The following is a 17,307-nucleotide window of genomic DNA, read 5'->3' as shown; positions in this document are numbered from 1 at the left end:
GTTTCCTTTCAACTTGCTCGAGTGCAGGCTTCGGCCTACACTCCGCTCCCCCTGCTCCTCCTGCTGACCCTGGGCTCTAACACCGCCAGTTTTTGCCCAGATGTGCTAGCTGCACAGAGAAAAACACCAGCCAATGTGTCAGTGGGGTTCAGCACCGCCAGCTGTTCCCCTGCTGTGTAGCCGGCAACGTGTCCTGCGACCGCCACGCAGACACAAGAACTGAAATTGAAGGGAACCTGTCCCCCCTCCCCCAGGTGTTTCTATGTTTTACAGCTACCTTGAACAGCAGTAATGCTGCATGTGTTCAAGGTGGCTCAGAAACTTATTCTCCTTGCCCATGTTGAAGTGAACACGTCTAAAATGTGTCCTCTGTGACCATTAAAACGTCCCTCAGGTGTGATTTGACTTTGTATTGACACACGCAACAAGCTCCTTGGTAACGCTGCCCGTCTTCTGGCATCATTGTTTGGCTGGCTGCGCCTCTGCGGCCGCCCTGACCCACACAACGCCCCTCGTTGTCTTATTTAATGGGACTGCGAGGGTGTGATTGATGGGCAGGATCAGTGCATCAGTTCGCCTGTCCCTCCTCTCCTTCCGCCTTCTTCGGACTGTGCGGCTTCATGGCCGTGGCATGCGATAAGGGATCAGCTGACGCCGCACAGTCTGCAGCGGGTGTAAGGACCCGAGTGCGAGAGGCGAACATATGTGCTGCGCCAGGCCATGAATCCCAGCCCCGCAGTGTTTTAACTATGTCAATACACTGCGGGGCTGTGATTCATGGGCATCGCGAACCGCACCAGCCAACATTAAATGAGGTCAGAAGATGGGCAGCGCTAACAGCGCTAGGCCAGGGGATAACACGACAGCGCAGACTCCTGTACAGCAAATAACAACGCTCAGGAGGCTGCACCCAGCACCAAGGTGGGATTCTTGACATCTGTGCTGCGTCTCATTACAAAGGGAACTCGCGCCTCCAACACAGTTTGACTGTATAAAGGGCTAAATGTTATACGTGTTCCATTCAGCGTGTGCAAGGAGAAAAATTAAAAGAGCAACCTTTGACTTGTGCACCACTACTGCTGCATAAGCTGTGGCTCTTCTACTTTGTAACCCCTGAGGGGGGGTTAAAGGTGACTTTTGAAATCGGTTCAATTAGGCTTCGGCCTACACTCTGCTCCACCTGCAGAGCCCGGGCTCCAACAACGCTAGTTGCTGTCCGGAAGTGCTGGCTGCACAGAGCCAAACACCTCGCCAATGTGTCAGTGGGGTCCAGCACCGCCAGCTGTTCCCCTGCTGTGTAGCCGGCAACGTGTCCTGCAAAAGCCACGCAGACACAACAGACCCAAAGCTGCCGCCAGTGCAGGCTTCGGCCTACACTCCCCTCCCCCTGCTCCTCCTCCTCCTGCTCCTCCTCCTGCTGTCCCTGGGCTCTAACACACCGCCAGTTGGGGCCCAGATGTGCTAGCTGCACAGAGAAAAACACCAGCCAATGTGTCAGTGGGGTCCAGCACCGCCAGCTGTTCCCCTGCTGTGCAGCCGGCAACGTGTCCTGCAAAAGCCACGCAGACACAAGAACTGAAATTGAAGGGAACCTGTCCCCCCTCCCCCAGGCGTTTTTACGTTATCCAGCCACCTTGTACAGCGGTAATGCTGCATGTGTGCAAGGTGGCTCAGAAACGTATTCTCCTCGCACATGTGGAACTGAAAACACGTCTGAAATGTGTCCTCTGTGTGACCATTTAACCGTCCCGGTGGTGTGACTTTCCTTTGTAATGACACGCTGCAACCCCCTTGGTAGCGCTGCCCGTCTTCTGGCATCATTGTTTGGCTGCCTGCGCCTCTGCGGCCGCCCTGACCCACACAACGCCCCTCGGTGTCTTATTTATTGGGACTGCGAGGGTGTGATTCATGGGCAGGATCAGTGCATCAGTTCGCCTGTCCCTCCTCTCCTTCCGCCTTCTTCGGACTGTGCGGCTTCATGGCCGTGGCATGCGATAAGGGATCAGATGACGCCGCACAGTCTGAAGCGGGTGTAAGGACCCGAGTGTGAGAGGCCAACATATGTGCTGCGCCAGGCCCTGAATCCCAGCCCCGCAGTGTTTTAACAATGTTAAGACACTGCGGGGCTGGGATTCATGGGCATCGCGAACCGCACCGGCCGACATTACATGATGCCAGAAGATGGGCAGCGCTAACGGCGCTAGGCCAGGGGATAACACGACAGCGCAGACTCCTGTACAGCAAATAACAACGCTCGGGAGGCTGCACCCAGCACCAAGGTGGGATTCTTGACACCTGTGCTGCGTCTCATTACAAAGGGAACTCTCGCCTCCATTACACAGTTTGACTGTATAAAGGGCTGAATGTTATACGTGTTCCATTCAGCGTGTGCAAGGAGAAAAATTACAAGAGCAACCTTTGACTTGCGCAGCACTGCTGCTGCATAAGCTGTGGCTCTTCTACTTTGTAACCCCTGAGGGGGGGTTAAAGGTGACTTTTGAAATCGGTTCAATTAGGCTTCGGCCTACACTCTGCTCCACCTGCAGAGCCCGGGCTCCAACAACGCTAGTTGCTGTCCGGAAGTGCTGGCTGCACAGAGCCAAACACCTCGCCAATGTGTCAGTGGGGTCCAGCACCGCCAGCTGTTCCCCTGCTGTGTAGCCGGCAACGTGTCCTGCAAAAGCCACGCAGACACAACAGACCCAAAGCTGCCGCCAGTGCAGGCTTCGGCCTACACTCCCCTCCCCCTGCTCCTCCTCCTCCTGCTCCTCCTCCTGCTGTCCCTGGGCTCTAACACACCGCCAGTTGGGGCCCAGATGTGCTAGCTGCACAGAGAAAAACACCAGCCAATGTGTCAGTGGGGTCCAGCACCGCCAGCTGTTCCCCTGCTGTGCAGCCGGCAACGTGTCCTGCAAAAGCCACGCAGACACAAGAACTGAAATTGAAGGGAACCTGTCCCCCCTCCCCCAGGCGTTTTTACGTTATCCAACCACCTTGTACAGCGGTAATGCTGCATGTGTGCAAGGTGGCTCAGAAACGTATTCTCCTCGCACATGTGGAACTGAAAACACGTCTGAAATGTGTCCTCTGTGTGACCATTTAACCGTCCCGGTGGTGTGACTTTCCTTTGTAATGACACGCTGCAACCCCCTTGGTAGCGCTGCCCGTCTTCTGGCATCATTGTTTGGCTGCCTGCGCCTCTGCGGCCGCCCTGACCCACACAACGCCCCTCGGTGTCTTATTTATTGGGACTGCGAGGGTGTGATTCATGGGCAGGATCAGTGCATCAGTTCGCCTGTCCCTCCTCTCCTTCCGCCTTCTTCGGACTGTGCGGCTTCATGGCCGTGGCATGCGATAAGGGATCAGATGACGCCGCACAGTCTGAAGCGGGTGTAAGGACCCGAGTGTGAGAGGCCAACATATGTGCTGCGCCAGGCCCTGAATCCCAGCCCCGCAGTGTTTTAACAATGTTAAGACACTGCGGGGCTGGGATTCATGGGCATCGCGAACCGCACCGGCCGACATTACATGATGCCAGAAGATGGGCAGCGCTAACGGCGCTAGGCCAGGGGATAACACGACAGCGCAGACTCCTGTACAGCAAATAACAACGCTCGGGAGGCTGCACCCAGCACCAAGGTGGGATTCTTGACACCTGTGCTGCGTCTCATTACAAAGGGAACTCTCGCCTCCATTACACAGTTTGACTGTATAAAGGGCTGAATGTTATACGTGTTCCATTCAGCGTGTGCAAGGAGAAAAATTACAAGAGCAACCTTTGACTTGCGCAGCACTGCTGCTGCATAAGCTGTGGCTCTTCTACTTTGTAACCCCTGAGGGGGGGTTAAAGGTGACTTTTGAAATCGGTTCAATTAGGCTTCGGCCTACACTCTGCTCCACCTGCAGAGCCCGGGCTCCAACAACGCTAGTTGCTGTCCGGAAGTGCTGGCTGCACAGAGCCAAACACCTCGCCAATGTGTCAGTGGGGTCCAGCACCGCCAGCTGTTCCCCTGCTGTGTAGCCGGCAACGTGTCCTGCAAAAGCCACGCAGACACAACAGACCCAAAGCTGCCGCCAGTGCAGGCTTCGGCCTACACTCCCCTCCCCCTGCTCCTCCTCCTCCTGCTCCTCCTCCTGCTGTCCCTGGGCTCTAACACACCGCCAGTTGGGGCCCAGATGTGCTAGCTGCACAGAGAAAAACACCAGCCAATGTGTCAGTGGGGTCCAGCACCGCCAGCTGTTCCCCTGCTGTGCAGCCGGCAACGTGTCCTGCAAAAGCCACGCAGACACAAGAACTGAAATTGAAGGGAACCTGTCCCCCCTCCCCCAGGCGTTTTTACGTTATCCAGCCACCTTGTACAGCGGTAATGCTGCATGTGTGCAAGGTGGCTCAGAAACGTATTCTCCTCGCACATGTGGAACTGAAAACACGTCTGAAATGTGTCCTCTGTGTGACCATTTAACCGTCCCGGTGGTGTGACTTTCCTTTGTAATGACACGCTGCAACCCCCTTGGTAGCGCTGCCCGTCTTCTGGCATCATTGTTTGGCTGCCTGCGCCTCTGCGGCCGCCCTGACCCACACAACGCCCCTCGGTGTCTTATTTATTGGGACTGCGAGGGTGTGATTCATGGGCAGGATCAGTGCATCAGTTCGCCTGTCCCTCCTCTCCTTCCGCCTTCTTCGGACTGTGCGGCTTCATGGCCGTGGCATGCGATAAGGGATCAGATGACGCCGCACAGTCTGAAGCGGGTGTAAGGACCCGAGTGTGAGAGGCCAACATATGTGCTGCGCCAGGCCCTGAATCCCAGCCCCGCAGTGTTTTAACAATGTTAAGACACTGCGGGGCTGGGATTCATGGGCATCGCGAACCGCACCGGCCGACATTACATGATGCCAGAAGATGGGCAGCGCTAACGGCGCTAGGCCAGGGGATAACACGACAGCGCAGACTCCTGTACAGCAAATAACAACGCTCGGGAGGCTGCACCCAGCACCAAGGTGGGATTCTTGACATCTGTGCTGCGTCTCATTACAAAGGGAACTCGCGCCTCCAACACAGTTTGACTGTATAAAGGGCTAAATGTTATACGTGTTTCATTCAGCGTGTGCAAGGAGAAAAATTAAAAGAGCAACCTTTGACTTGTGCAGCACTACTGCTGCATAAGCTGTGGCTCTTCTACTTTCTAACCCCTGAGGGGGGGTTAAAGGTGACCTTTGAAATCGGTTCAAGTAGGCTTCGGCCTACACTCTGCTCCCCCTGCAGAGCCCGGGCTCCAACACCGATCGTTGCTGTCCGGAAGTGCTGGCTGCACAGAGCCAAACACCTCGCCAATGTGTCAGTGGGGTCCAGCACCGCCAGCTGTTCCCCTGCTGTGTAGCCGGCAACGTGTCCTGCAAAAGCCACGCAGACACAACAGACCCAAAGCTGCCGCCAGTGCAGGCTTCGGCCTACACTCCCCTCCCCCTGCTCCTCCTCCTCCTGCTCCTCCTCCTGCTGACCCTGGGCTCTAACAAACCGCCAGTTGGGGCCCAGATGTGCTAGCTGCACAGAGAAAAACACCTCGCCAATGTGTCAGTGGGGTCCAGCACCGCCAGCTGTTCCCCTGCTGTGCAGCCGGCATCGTGTCCTGCAAAAGCCACGCAGACACTTGCTCTTGTACCTTCTGCTCCCCATCCTGGTTCCAGTACCGTCAGCTGGTTCCGGGCAGAGCCTTTGGCTTAGGTGCCTCCCTTTGGTATCCGAGTTCCACCAACGTCAGGTGGTCCTTGGTAGTGCTTTCAGGCACGGGTACCTCCTGCTTAGTAACCGGGTTCCAGTAACGTCAGCTGGTCCTCGGTAGTTCCATTGGCTCTTGGACCTTCGGCTACCCATCCGGGTTCCAGCACCGTCAGCTGGTTCTCGGCAGTGTCTTTTGCTCTTGTACCTTCTGCTCCCCATCCTGGTTCCAGTACCGTCAGCTGGTTCCGGGCAGAGCCTTTGGCTTAGGTGCCTCCCTCTGGGTATCCGAGTTCCACCAACGTCAGGTGGTCCTTGGTAGTGCTTTCAGCACAGGTACCTCCTGCTTAGTAACCGGGTTCCAGTAACGTCAGCTGGTCCTCGGTAGTTCCATTGGCTCTTGGACCTTCGGGTAGCCATCCGAGTTCCAGTTCCATCAGCTGGTTCTCGGCATTTTCTCAGCCTTCTTGTACCTTCTGCTACATTTCCAAGTTCAAGAGACTAAACACAATGACCCGGAAGACCACCCCTAAGATGACGACGACACCAGAGACGACAACCACCGTGATGACGACGACCCTGGAGACGATGACCCCGAAGACCACCCCGATGACGACGACCCCGGAGACGACGACCCTGAAGACCACCCCGATGACGACGACCCCGGAGACGACGACCCTGGAGACGACGACGACCTGGAAGACCGAGAAGCAGAAGAACAAGAGGCTGCAGAACAAAGAGCAGAAGGACATTAAGCATAACACAAAATATCAGAGCAAAAAATATTATGTAAATTATAAGCAGAAGAAGACTAAGCAGTGTATGGGGGTGAGTCCGTTCCTCCTCGTGGTGCCCCTGGATAAAGCCTGATGCTGCAGGCCAAACTGAACGCGGACAAATGTAACTGTTTTGTGACAGGCAGAACGGAAGGTGTAATCTTCAAACTTTTATAGATAACAACTACGGGAATGCCTGTCACAAATAAGAATATGATGAAGAAGTTGAATATGATGAAGATAATAGTAAAATAAAAAGAATATGAACAATGTAACCCAAAAAATAATAGGTAGAAGATGAAGAAGAAGATGAATAAGGTGAAGAAGTTGATGTCAAAGAAGCTGATGATGAGGATAATTAAGAAGAAAGCGTGGGAGAAGTAAAAAAGAAGGTGAAGGGCGTGGAAGTAGTGAAACATCAATATCTGACATAAAAAAAAAAAAAAAAACATAGTCAAATTCTTTCTAACGCCGAACTTCATAAAAAAAAATAAAAAATCCTGCTATTCTATTACATTGGGCTAAACCTCTGTCCCTTTAATATCTCCGCCACGTCCCCCAATACATCCTACAATATTCTTAGTTGTTTTCCTTCATGTAGAATGAACCTACAAGTGTATAAAGGGTTTATTTTAATTCCGATATTTTCGTCCCATTGACTTGCATTGGGATCGGGTATCGGTATCGGATTGGATTCCGATACTGTGACGGTATCGGCCGATACTTTCCGATACCGATACTTTCCGATATCGGAAAGTATCGCTCAACACTACTGATCATAAGAATCTGCTGTATTTGGAGTCTGACAAGCGTCTGTCTCCCAGGCAGGCTCGCTGGGCATTGTTTTTCACGCAGTTCAACTTTGTTGTCACTTACAGACCAGGGTCTAAAAACACTAAGGCGGATGCTCTGTCCAGGTGTTTTCCGGGGGGAGAACCTCGGGAAGACCCAGTACCCATTCTCCAAAAGGGTGTTGTGGTTTCAGCTCTCACTACCGAGGTTGAGGCTGAGATTGCCGAGGCTCAGGAGGAGATACCATCTGAGCTTTCCATCAACAAATCTTTTGTACCGCTTCATCTCCGCCTAAAGGTGTTGGCGGAGCATCATGATACTGTCCTGGCTGGCCACCCAGGGGTTAGAGGTACTTTGGAGTTGGTGTCACATCGGTTTTGGTGGCCCAAAATCCGACAGGACGTGGTCTCATATGTGTCAGCTTGCACCACGTGCGCTAGGGCGAAGACGCCCCGCTCCCGTCCTGTTGGCACACTACTTCCTCTGGAGGTACCTAGTAAGCCATGGATGGAAATCTCCATGGATTTCATCACTGATTTGCCTCCCTCAGCTGGGAACACGGTCATTTTGGTGATTGTGGATCAGTTTTCAAAAATGTCGCACTTCGTGTCTTTGCCTTCTTTACCTAACGCTAAGACTCTTGCTCAGGTGTTTGTGCAGGAGGTGGTCAGGCTTCATGGAGTTCCGTCTGACATCGTGTCAGATAGGGGTACTCAGTTTGTAACAAAATTTTGGAAAGCATTTTGCTCACGGCTGGGGATCAAGTTGTCTCATTTGTCTGCGTTTCATCCCCAGACAAATGGTCAGACCGAGCGTATGAACCAAAATTTGGAGCAGTACTTACGCTGCTTTGTCTCTGATAACCAGGAGGAGTGGTCTACCTTTCTTCCTTTGGCTGAGTTTGCCATCAATAATCACCACCAGGAGTCGTCTGGGGAGTCTCCGTTTTTTTGTGTTTACGAGCTACATCCTCAGTTTTGTACTTTGAGTCAGAGGGGCTCTTCCGGCGTTCCGGAGGAAGACCAGTTAGGAACACAATTGTCATCAGTCTGGAGGAGAGTGAAACAGCGCCTGTTGAGTGTGGGTGCTAGGTACAAACGTGTGGCTGACAGTAGGCGTGTGCCAGGTCCGGACCTGAGTGTGGATGACTGGGTGTGGTTATCCACAAAAAACATAAGACTCAAGATACCATCCCTTAAATTGGGTCCACGGTTTATTGGTCCATTTAGGGTCACCGCCGTCATTAACCAAGTAGCGTACCGACTGGAGCTCCATACGGTGTATAAGATACACAACGTGTTCCACAGGTCTCTTCTGAAGGTGGTGGGTTCTGTGGACGCGGCGCCTATGCCACCTCCAGTCTTGGTGGATGGTAACCTAGAATTTGAAGTCTCCAGGGTGGTTGACTCTCGTGTGGTGCGCCGCACTTTAAAATACTTGGTACACTGGCGTGGTTATGGGCCTGAGGAGAGGTCCTGGGTACCAGCCTCGGACATTCATGCGGATCGGCTGGTCAGGTTTTTTCATCGTCGCCATCCGGACAAGCCGGGTCCTATAAGCCGTGAGGGCCCTGGGGTCCCTCGTAGAAGGCGGGGTACTGTCATGTCGGACGCTGTTCAGACCAGGTCGTCCGACAGACAGCGGTAATTCCGCTTTTGACCACTATTTGCTCATTGGCGTCGGCTAGTTTTTATCTAGCTGTTCCGGGGTTAATTTATCTGATCCTCGGATTGGAAGCTGGGCCATGCCCATTTCCTTTAAATAGTTCTCCTGATCTTTGGGCGTCGCCGATTATAGCTTCTGTCTTTTCCGTTGTTATCTCGGTCTGGAGTGGTGAGCTAGTAGTTGGAGATTCATTGCTGGTGGTGTATTTTCCTGTGTCTTATTTACTTCTTCCTATATTTGCATAAGCAGCATCTATAGTAAAAAGTTGGTCACACTTGTCAAACACTATGTTTGACAAGTGTGACCAACCTGTCAGTCAGTTTTCCAAGCGATGCTACAGATCGCTTGGAAAACCTTAGCATTCTGCAAGCTAATTATGCTTGCAAAATGCTAAAAAAACCGGGAAAAAAAAGCAAAAAAAAAATGCGGATTTCTTGCAGAAAATTTCCGGTTTTCTTCAGGAAATTTCTGCAAGAAATCCGGACGTGTGCACATACCCTTACAGTGTATTCCTGAGTGACTGTTGCGTGGTGTATATTTTCCGTTACCCTTGTCTGTTCTTATTGTGGGTATTGGTATTACCACTTCACTGGGTTGTGGGCGGTGGTATCAGCCTAGGACTTAAACAGGAGATAGGGAAAGGGTGGAGCCCTGGCACACCATTAGTGTAAACTCCAGGTAGAGGGTCAGTCAGGATTTCCCTAGTCTTAGGGTACCGTCACACAGTGCAATTTTGATCGCTACGACGGCACGATTCGTGACGTTCCAGCGATGCATTTACGATATCGTTGTGTCTGACACGCTACTGCGATCCGGATCCCCGCTGAGAATCGTACGTCGTAGCAGATCGTTTGAAACTTTCTTTCGTCGTCTAGTGTCCCGCTGTGGCGGCATGATTGCATCGTGTGACACAGGTTGTATACGATGTGCGCACAGTAACCAACGGCTTCTACATCGCAAATACGTCATGAAATTATCGCTCCAGCGCCGTGTATTGCAACGTGTGACCGCAGTCTACGACGCTGGAGCGATACTTATACGACGCTGCAACGTCACGAATCGTGCCGTCGTAGCGATGAAAATGACACTGTGTGACGGTACCCTTAGGGAAATTGCAGGGGCCCGGGTTATAAGCTCTTACCCACCTAGTCTCCCCGTGAAAAGTTTACAGCACAGAGCCACGTAGTATATTGCCCTGCGACGTAATATATAACCCAGCCACGTATGTCACAGGTTAAAAAATAAAAAATAAACATACTCACCTTCCAATCGGAGGGCCCCTTGTAGTCGTAACATACTTACCATACTTGTAGTTCTGTCGGCGGCAGCTTCCGGTCCCAGGGCGTGATGACGTCACGGTCACATGACCGTGACGTCATAACAGGTCCTCTTCGCGCAGGCGCGCATGGCCTGTGATGACGTCACGGTCACATGACCGTGACGTCATAGCAGGTCCTTCTGCCATATGATGCGGTGACCGGAGTGGCGAGGAGCGGGAAAGGCAGCGGAAGGTGAGTATATAATGATTTTTTTTTTATTATTATTATTTTTAATATTAGATCCTTTTACTATTGACGCTGCATAGGCAGCGTCAATAGTAAAAACTTGGTCACACAGGGTTAATACTGGCGGTAACGGAGTGAGTTACCCGTGGCATTACGCGGTCCGTTACCGCTGGCATTATCCCTGTGTGAGCCGTGACTGCGGGGAGTATGGAGCGGCCGGCCAGCACTGACTGCAGGGGAGTAGGGAGGGACTAATTGGACTGTGCCCGTCGCTGTGTAATAGAGTGCAGGGTTGAGTATGTCACCACGGAACAGACAGACCAACTGTTGGAGGGGATTTATTAACAGGGGTAAAATTCTCCTCGCAGGGAGTAAACAGGGGGTGAGCAAAGGTAAAGCAAGCAGTATAACAGTACACAACAAGTTAACTGAAGGTATGAAACAGTTAAGCAGAATAGAAATGGAAAACGAGTGTTCTTGTAACTTATCAGTCCAGGGAAATCCTGACTGGAGGGTCCTTATTCCAATGTGGGTACAGTCACCAGCAGCACTTGAAGAGTCTGAAGTCTTTCCTGTCTTCTGAGAACTGGTGACTCCGGGGTTAAACTTTTGCAGTCTGTTCTTCTCAAAGTGAAACTGGAACCAGGAAGTAGCACAGTCTCCTTCACTGCTGCAGGAGTCTCTGTGCACCAGGCTGACAGTCTCTCTGTAGTAAAGGTATCTTCACACTAAACGACTTTACAACGATAACGATAGCGATCCGTGATGTTGCAGCGTCCTGGATAGCGATATCGTTGTGTTTGACACGCAGCAGCGATCTGGATCCAGCTGTGATATCGTTGGTCGTAGCTGAAAGTTCAGAACTTTATTTGGTCGTCAGATCGGCGTGTATCGTCGTGTTTGACAGCAAAAGCAACGACCAATGATGCCGAAGTCCCCGGGTAATCAGGGTAAGCATCGGGTTACTAAGCGCAGGGCCGCGCTTAGTAACTCGATGTTTACCCTGGTTACCATTGTAAATGTTTAAAAAAACAAACAGTACATACTTACATTCCGGTGTCTGTCCCCTCGCCGTCAGCTTCCGCACTGACTGTGAGCGCCGGCCGGCCGCAAAGCACAGCGGTGACGTCATCGCTCTGCTTTACGACCGGCCGGCGCTGAGACAGTGCAGGGAAGCTGAGGCCGGGGGACAGACACCGGAATGTAAGTATGTACTGTTTGTTTTTTTTTACATTTACAATGGTAACCAGGGTAAACATCGGGTTACTAAGCGCGGCCCTGCGCTTAGTAACCCGATGTTTACCCTGGTTACCAGGGGACTTCGGCATTGTTGGTCGCTGGAGAGCTGTCTGTGTGACAGCTCTCCAGCGACCACACAGCGACAAAACAGCGATGCTGCAGCGATCGGCATCGTTGTCTATATCGCTGCAGCGTCGCTTAATGTGACGGTACCTTAACGCTGTCACACACACACACTGGGCAGTTACTTATCACACTCAGGGATCTTTGCTTGTCGCTGCGGTCACCAGGGCTACACCTGAGTCACTGTCTCCGATTCAGGAGGCTTCCGAGTCTACACACTCACATCCAGCCTTCACTCTGGTGGGTATCTCAGTCTCAGTGCCCTCACGGGGAGCACTACCTTTAGGGAAGCACGGCGCTGCAGCCTGCCCTCTCTTTGGCACGCTGCCTTCTCTCCGCTCTCCTGCTCTTTTCTGACCACACCGTCTCTCTTCCCAGCAGTCACCTGGTCCCCTCTGTCCAGGGCAGAAAGTCTTCCCCCCAACAGCCCTGCTGTCTGACTAAGTGGTTCCAGGCAAGGAGCAGGGAAAGCAACCTCCTTACATTCCCCCTCTCTTAAAGCTCGCCATTCCACGGGCGAGGTCTCTTCGTGCTTCTCTTTGTTCTTTTGAGGGGAGTCAGATACTGGCAATCCTCGCATCTCCTTCTGCCTTTCTTCTTGCACATACTCCCAAACTAAATGGTCTAGGAGCTGTTCATCAGTCAGGTTGAGATATGCTTTCTCTGCTTCATCAACAACTGCTGTCCTCTTCTTCTTTTTCTTCTTCTTCTTAGCCTTGCCGGTAGCAGGTGTTTGCGTAGGGGCTTCTTGCTCGGGTTCCTCAGTCTGGGGGCTTAGTACAAGTAATTCTTCTCCATAGCTCCCCCTCTCTTTGACAGGAGCATTCTTGTCGAAGCTTGAGTCAGATGAATTAAGACCATGCAGGCCGGACTCTTTGTCATCTGCGCCGGGCTCTGCGGGCAGCACTTCCCAGGGCTTCTCAGCCACATGCCCTGTCTCACACAGCTGTTCCATTTCCCCTGTCCGATCAGGAACTGGTGAGCTGACAGCCAGCACTTTCTTCACTTCAGGGGACGACATCAGTGGTTCCTCCTTCTCATCGGCTCGGACCTTGAAAATGAGTGTTGCAGGAACACTTGGCACTTTCTCTCCTCCGGGCTGAGTCTCACCAACAAAACCTTCAGACCCAGGCTGTAGATCCACCAGGCTCACCTTTACGTGTTGGGACAGCGCAGTCATTTCACCAGAGATGCTTGACACCTCCTCCACTTCTCCTTGGCGTCCGACATTGTGGTACTGTCTTGCCCTAGGTGGAACTTTTCTCTTCCTGCCGTACCATTCCCTCCAGGGGTGACGTTCCCTCCAGTTAGCAGGACCCTCAGAGGGGTGAGCGGATCTCTGCCACCGCTCTTCTCGGGTAGGGCAATTTCTAGACATGTGTCCCACCATTCTGCACGACCAGCACTCACGTCTGCATCTGTCTGGAGGGCGCTTCAGTCTGGATCGTCGACCTCGGCGGGGGACATCTCTCATCTGCGGTTGCTCTACACCCCAGGATATGGAGTTACACTCTGGGGCCACCACCGAAGCCTTCTTCATGCTGTGCACCTCTCCTCTATCTCTTTCTTGTGGCTTCCGCACGTTACCTCGGGGTATGCCGCTGGTCCCCAAAACGGCAGTAAGGGCTTTCCCCAGACTCAATCTCCTCCCAGATTCTTCTTATCTTCAGCTGGGAATCTCGGGTCCACATCGCCTCCTCTTCATTTTGACTGTGTGCTCCGCAGTTGTAGCATCTAGGCAGTCTTCTTCGCCGAGCGGCACTAGTCTCACTTTGGGGGGGCGGTCTCTCTTTCTCGCACCGGAGGACTGTACTCTGCAGCAGGGATCTTCTTATATTCAGCCACCTCCTCACGGACTCGCTTAACCTCCTTCTTCAAGTCTTCTACCCATTGAGGGGCTGTTACCTCCCTGCTCCATACCTTTCCCACTGGCACTACCACCCCTTGCTCTTGCTCGCGCGTCCGTGCCTCACTCCCGACCTCAGAAAAAGTCATATCTAGCTTTACGCGCATGCGCTCTCGCAGGGCCTGTTTCATCAACACATCTCGCAAGCCTGTCACCAGTTGGTCTCGCAGCACAACGTCAACTGACCCCACACCTACGCCGTCCTTCCGTATAATGGCAGTATGAAGCTCCTGCAGTGCGTTCATATATTGCGTCACGGTCTCCCCTCTCTTCGCACCCAGCGAAACAGTCGCATGCGCAGCTCCCCTACGTCAGTGGAGTCCCCATGCGTCTCCTCAAGTATACGTAATACTTTGTCCAGGGTATCTCTCGCCTGGGGGGGTCTGAGCATAACAGAGTCCCGTGCATCCCCCTCTAGGGCCATCACAGCTATTTCCGCCTGCAGAGCTGGTGTCATAGGATGCATCCGCATCATCCCTCGGATGCGCTCCGTCCAACTCCACAACATGACATTGCTCCCTGAAAATTTTGGCAGGTTAACTAACATGGCTCCCAGGGAGATGCTAGACCTGGGGCCTCCCTCAACTGCTTGGTCTGCCCCTTCCGCGCTACCGTGTGACATCCTGCCGACTACACCAAGTGTAATAGAGTGCAGGGTTGAGTATGTCACCACGGAACAGACAGTTGGAGGGGATTTATTAACAGGGGTAAAATTCTCCTCGCAGGGAGTAAACGGGGTGAGCAAAGGTAAAGCAAGCAGTATAACAGTACACAACAAGTTAACTGAAGGTATGAAACAGTTAAGCAGAATAGAAATGGAAAACGAGTGTTCTTGTAACTTATCAGTCCAGGGAAATCCTGACTGGAGGGTCCTTATTCCAATGTGGGTACAGTCACCAGCGGCACTTGAAGGCCATGTGCACACTTTGCGGTGTGCTCTGCGGGTTTACTCCTGTACTATTGATGCTGCATATGCAGCAATATGCAGCATCAATAGTAATGATAAAAATAATAAAAATTGGTTATACTCACCCTCTGACGTCGCGATCTCCTCGGCGCTGCACTCGGCGGTCCGATTCCAAAAGCTGCTGTGCCGAGAAGGACCTTCGTGACGTCACGGTCATGTGACCGCGGCATCATCACGGTCATGTGACCGCGACGTCACCACAGGTCCTGCTCGGCACAGCAACTCTGACCGGACGGCCGCGGGCAGCGCTGAGAGGTGAGTATAGCATTATTTTTTATTTTAATTCTTTTTTTTTACACTATTTATGCTTCCCAGGGCCTGGAGGAGAGTCTCCTCTCCTCCACCCCGGGTAGCAACCGCGCATTATCCGCTTACTTCCCGCAAAGTGGGCACAGCCCCATGCGGGAAGTAAGCGGTTCAATGCATTCCTATGGGTGCAGAATTGCTGCGATTCTGCACAAAGAAGTGACATGCTGTGGGTTTTAAACCGCTGCGTTTCTGCGCGGTTTTTCCCGCAGCATGTGCACAGCGGTTTGCGGTTTCCCTAGGGTTTACATGTTAATGGAAACGCTATGGAAACTGCTGCGGAACCGCAGCATCAAAATCGCCGCGGATCCGCGGTAAAAACCGCGAAGTGTGAACATGGCCGAAGAGTCTGAAGTCTTTCCTGTCTTCTGAGAACTGGTGACTCCGGGGTTAAACTTTTGCAGTCTGTTCTTCTCAAAGTGAAACTGGAACCAGGAAGTAGCACAGTCTCCTGCTGCAGGAGTCTCTGTGCACCAGGCTGACAGTCTCTCTCTAGTAACTGTCACACACACTGGGAGGTTACTTATCACACTCAGGGATCTTTGCTTGTCGCTGTGGTCACCAGGGCTGCACCCCAATCACTGTCTCTGATTCAGGAGGCTTCCGAGTCTACACCCTCACATCCAGCCTTCACTCTGGTGGGTATCTCAGCCTCAGTGCCCTCACGGGGAGCACTACCTTTAGGGGAGCACGGCGCTGCAGCCTGCCCTCTCTTTGGCGCGCTGCCTTCTCTCCACTCTCCAGCTCTTTTCTGACCACACCCCTCTCTCTTCCCAGCAGTCACCTGGTCCCCTCTGTCCAGGGCAGAAAGTCTTCCCCCCAACAGCCCTGTTGTCTGACTAAGTGGTTCCAGGCAAGGAGCAGGGAAAGCAACCTCCTTACAGCTGATTGGTGGCGGCAGCCATGACAGGCAGCTGCCGAGACCAATCAGCGAATGAATAACCGTTACGGAAGTTGCCAACAGACAGACAGAAGGACAGACAGAAAGACAGAAGTACCCCTTAGACAATTATATAGTAGATTTCCAGGTTTGCTCAGTCCGGATAATTGTGCTCTGTAATTGCACCTTCAGTCTGTTATAAAATGAAGTCCAGTCTCTCTGTAATTATTTCTGCTCTGATTGGCTGCTTGTGTTCCATTTCCCTTTCATTAGGAATTAGGGGATCAGTCACATTGTAACAATGGATCTCAGACTGACAATCACTGCGGCTTTGGGTGAGTGTTAATTCATTTGTACACATAAGTGGATCAATCTTGCGTCATAAACAGATCCTTGCAGTAAAGGAATAATGTATAGAAAAAAGTCATGATAGTGGTGATATCAGGTGATGTAGATATAATGTAGCACTATATACTGTATGTTCTTAAAGTGTCTACACTTTATATAGCATTGGGCCATCAGCTATCTCTGCATCTTTCCAATTCACCTACTCGCTTGGTTCGGCCTCCATCTGTCCTCTCCAGAAACATCTGCCCCTCGAGACGCTATTGTGCCCTCTAGACATCACCATCCATCCTTTCCAGACCCCTTTATCCACTCCTGAGGCCTCTACTTTCTCCAGACCCCTCTGTCCCCGTTCTGCTCTTGCTGTCCTCTCCAGACCTCTCTGTCCCCCTTTAGACTCCTCTGTCCCTTCCTACACTCCTCTGTCCCTTCCAGACTCCTGTTCTCCTTCCAGACCATTCTATCCATTCCAGATCCCTCTGTCCTCTCCAGACTCCTCTGTCCCTTCCAGACCCTTCTGTGCCCTTCAGACCCGTGTCCTCTACTGACTTCTCTGACCTTCAATACTCCTCTTTCCTTTCCAGAACCCTCTGTTCTCTGCATTCCCCTCTGTCCCATCCAGACTCCTCCTTCCCTTCTAGACCTTTCTGTCTGCTCCAGACCCCTATGTCCCCTCCTGACTTCTCTGACCTCTCCATACTCCTCCATACTTACCAGATCTCTCTGTTCCCTGCTTTCCCCTCTGTCTATCCCACACACCTAGGTCCTTTCCAGACCCCTCTGTCCCCTTCAGACCCCTCTGTCCCCTACTGACTTCTCTGACTCCTCCAGACTCCTGTCCCCTCCAGACCCCTCTGTCCCCTACTGACTTCTCTGTCTCCTCCAGACCCCTCTGTCCCCTCCAGACCCCTCTGTCCCCTGCTGACTTCTCTGACCTTTCCAGACCCCTCTGTCCCCTCCAGACCCCTCTGTCCCCTCCAGACCCCTCTGTCCCCTACTGACTTCTCTGACTCCTCCAAACTCCTCTGTCCCCTCCAGACCCCTCTGTCCCCTACTGACTTCTCTGACTCCTCCAGACTCCTCTGT

The 17,307-nt window shown here is 52.4% G+C and overlaps 1 long non-coding RNA gene across 1 annotated transcript in view; it reads left to right on the top strand.

Moving 5' to 3' along the window:
* The window catches only part of LOC143768739 (uncharacterized), a 58,086-nt gene that overhangs the window by 19,587 nt on the left and 21,192 nt on the right, over positions 1-17,307 (top strand). Inside the window, exon 3 of the long non-coding RNA XR_013214003.1 lies at positions 16,150-16,211. This is a non-coding gene — a long non-coding RNA (uncharacterized LOC143768739). The remainder of the gene's footprint in view (positions 1-16,149; positions 16,212-17,307) is intronic.

Source organism: Ranitomeya variabilis, chromosome 4 (assembly GCF_051348905.1).
Source record: "Ranitomeya variabilis isolate aRanVar5 chromosome 4, aRanVar5.hap1, whole genome shotgun sequence".
NCBI classification, from domain to species: domain Eukaryota; kingdom Metazoa; phylum Chordata; class Amphibia; order Anura; family Dendrobatidae; genus Ranitomeya; species Ranitomeya variabilis.
Note: the sequence above shows the minus strand (reverse complement) of the source record. Positions and strands in the feature narration are given on the sequence as shown.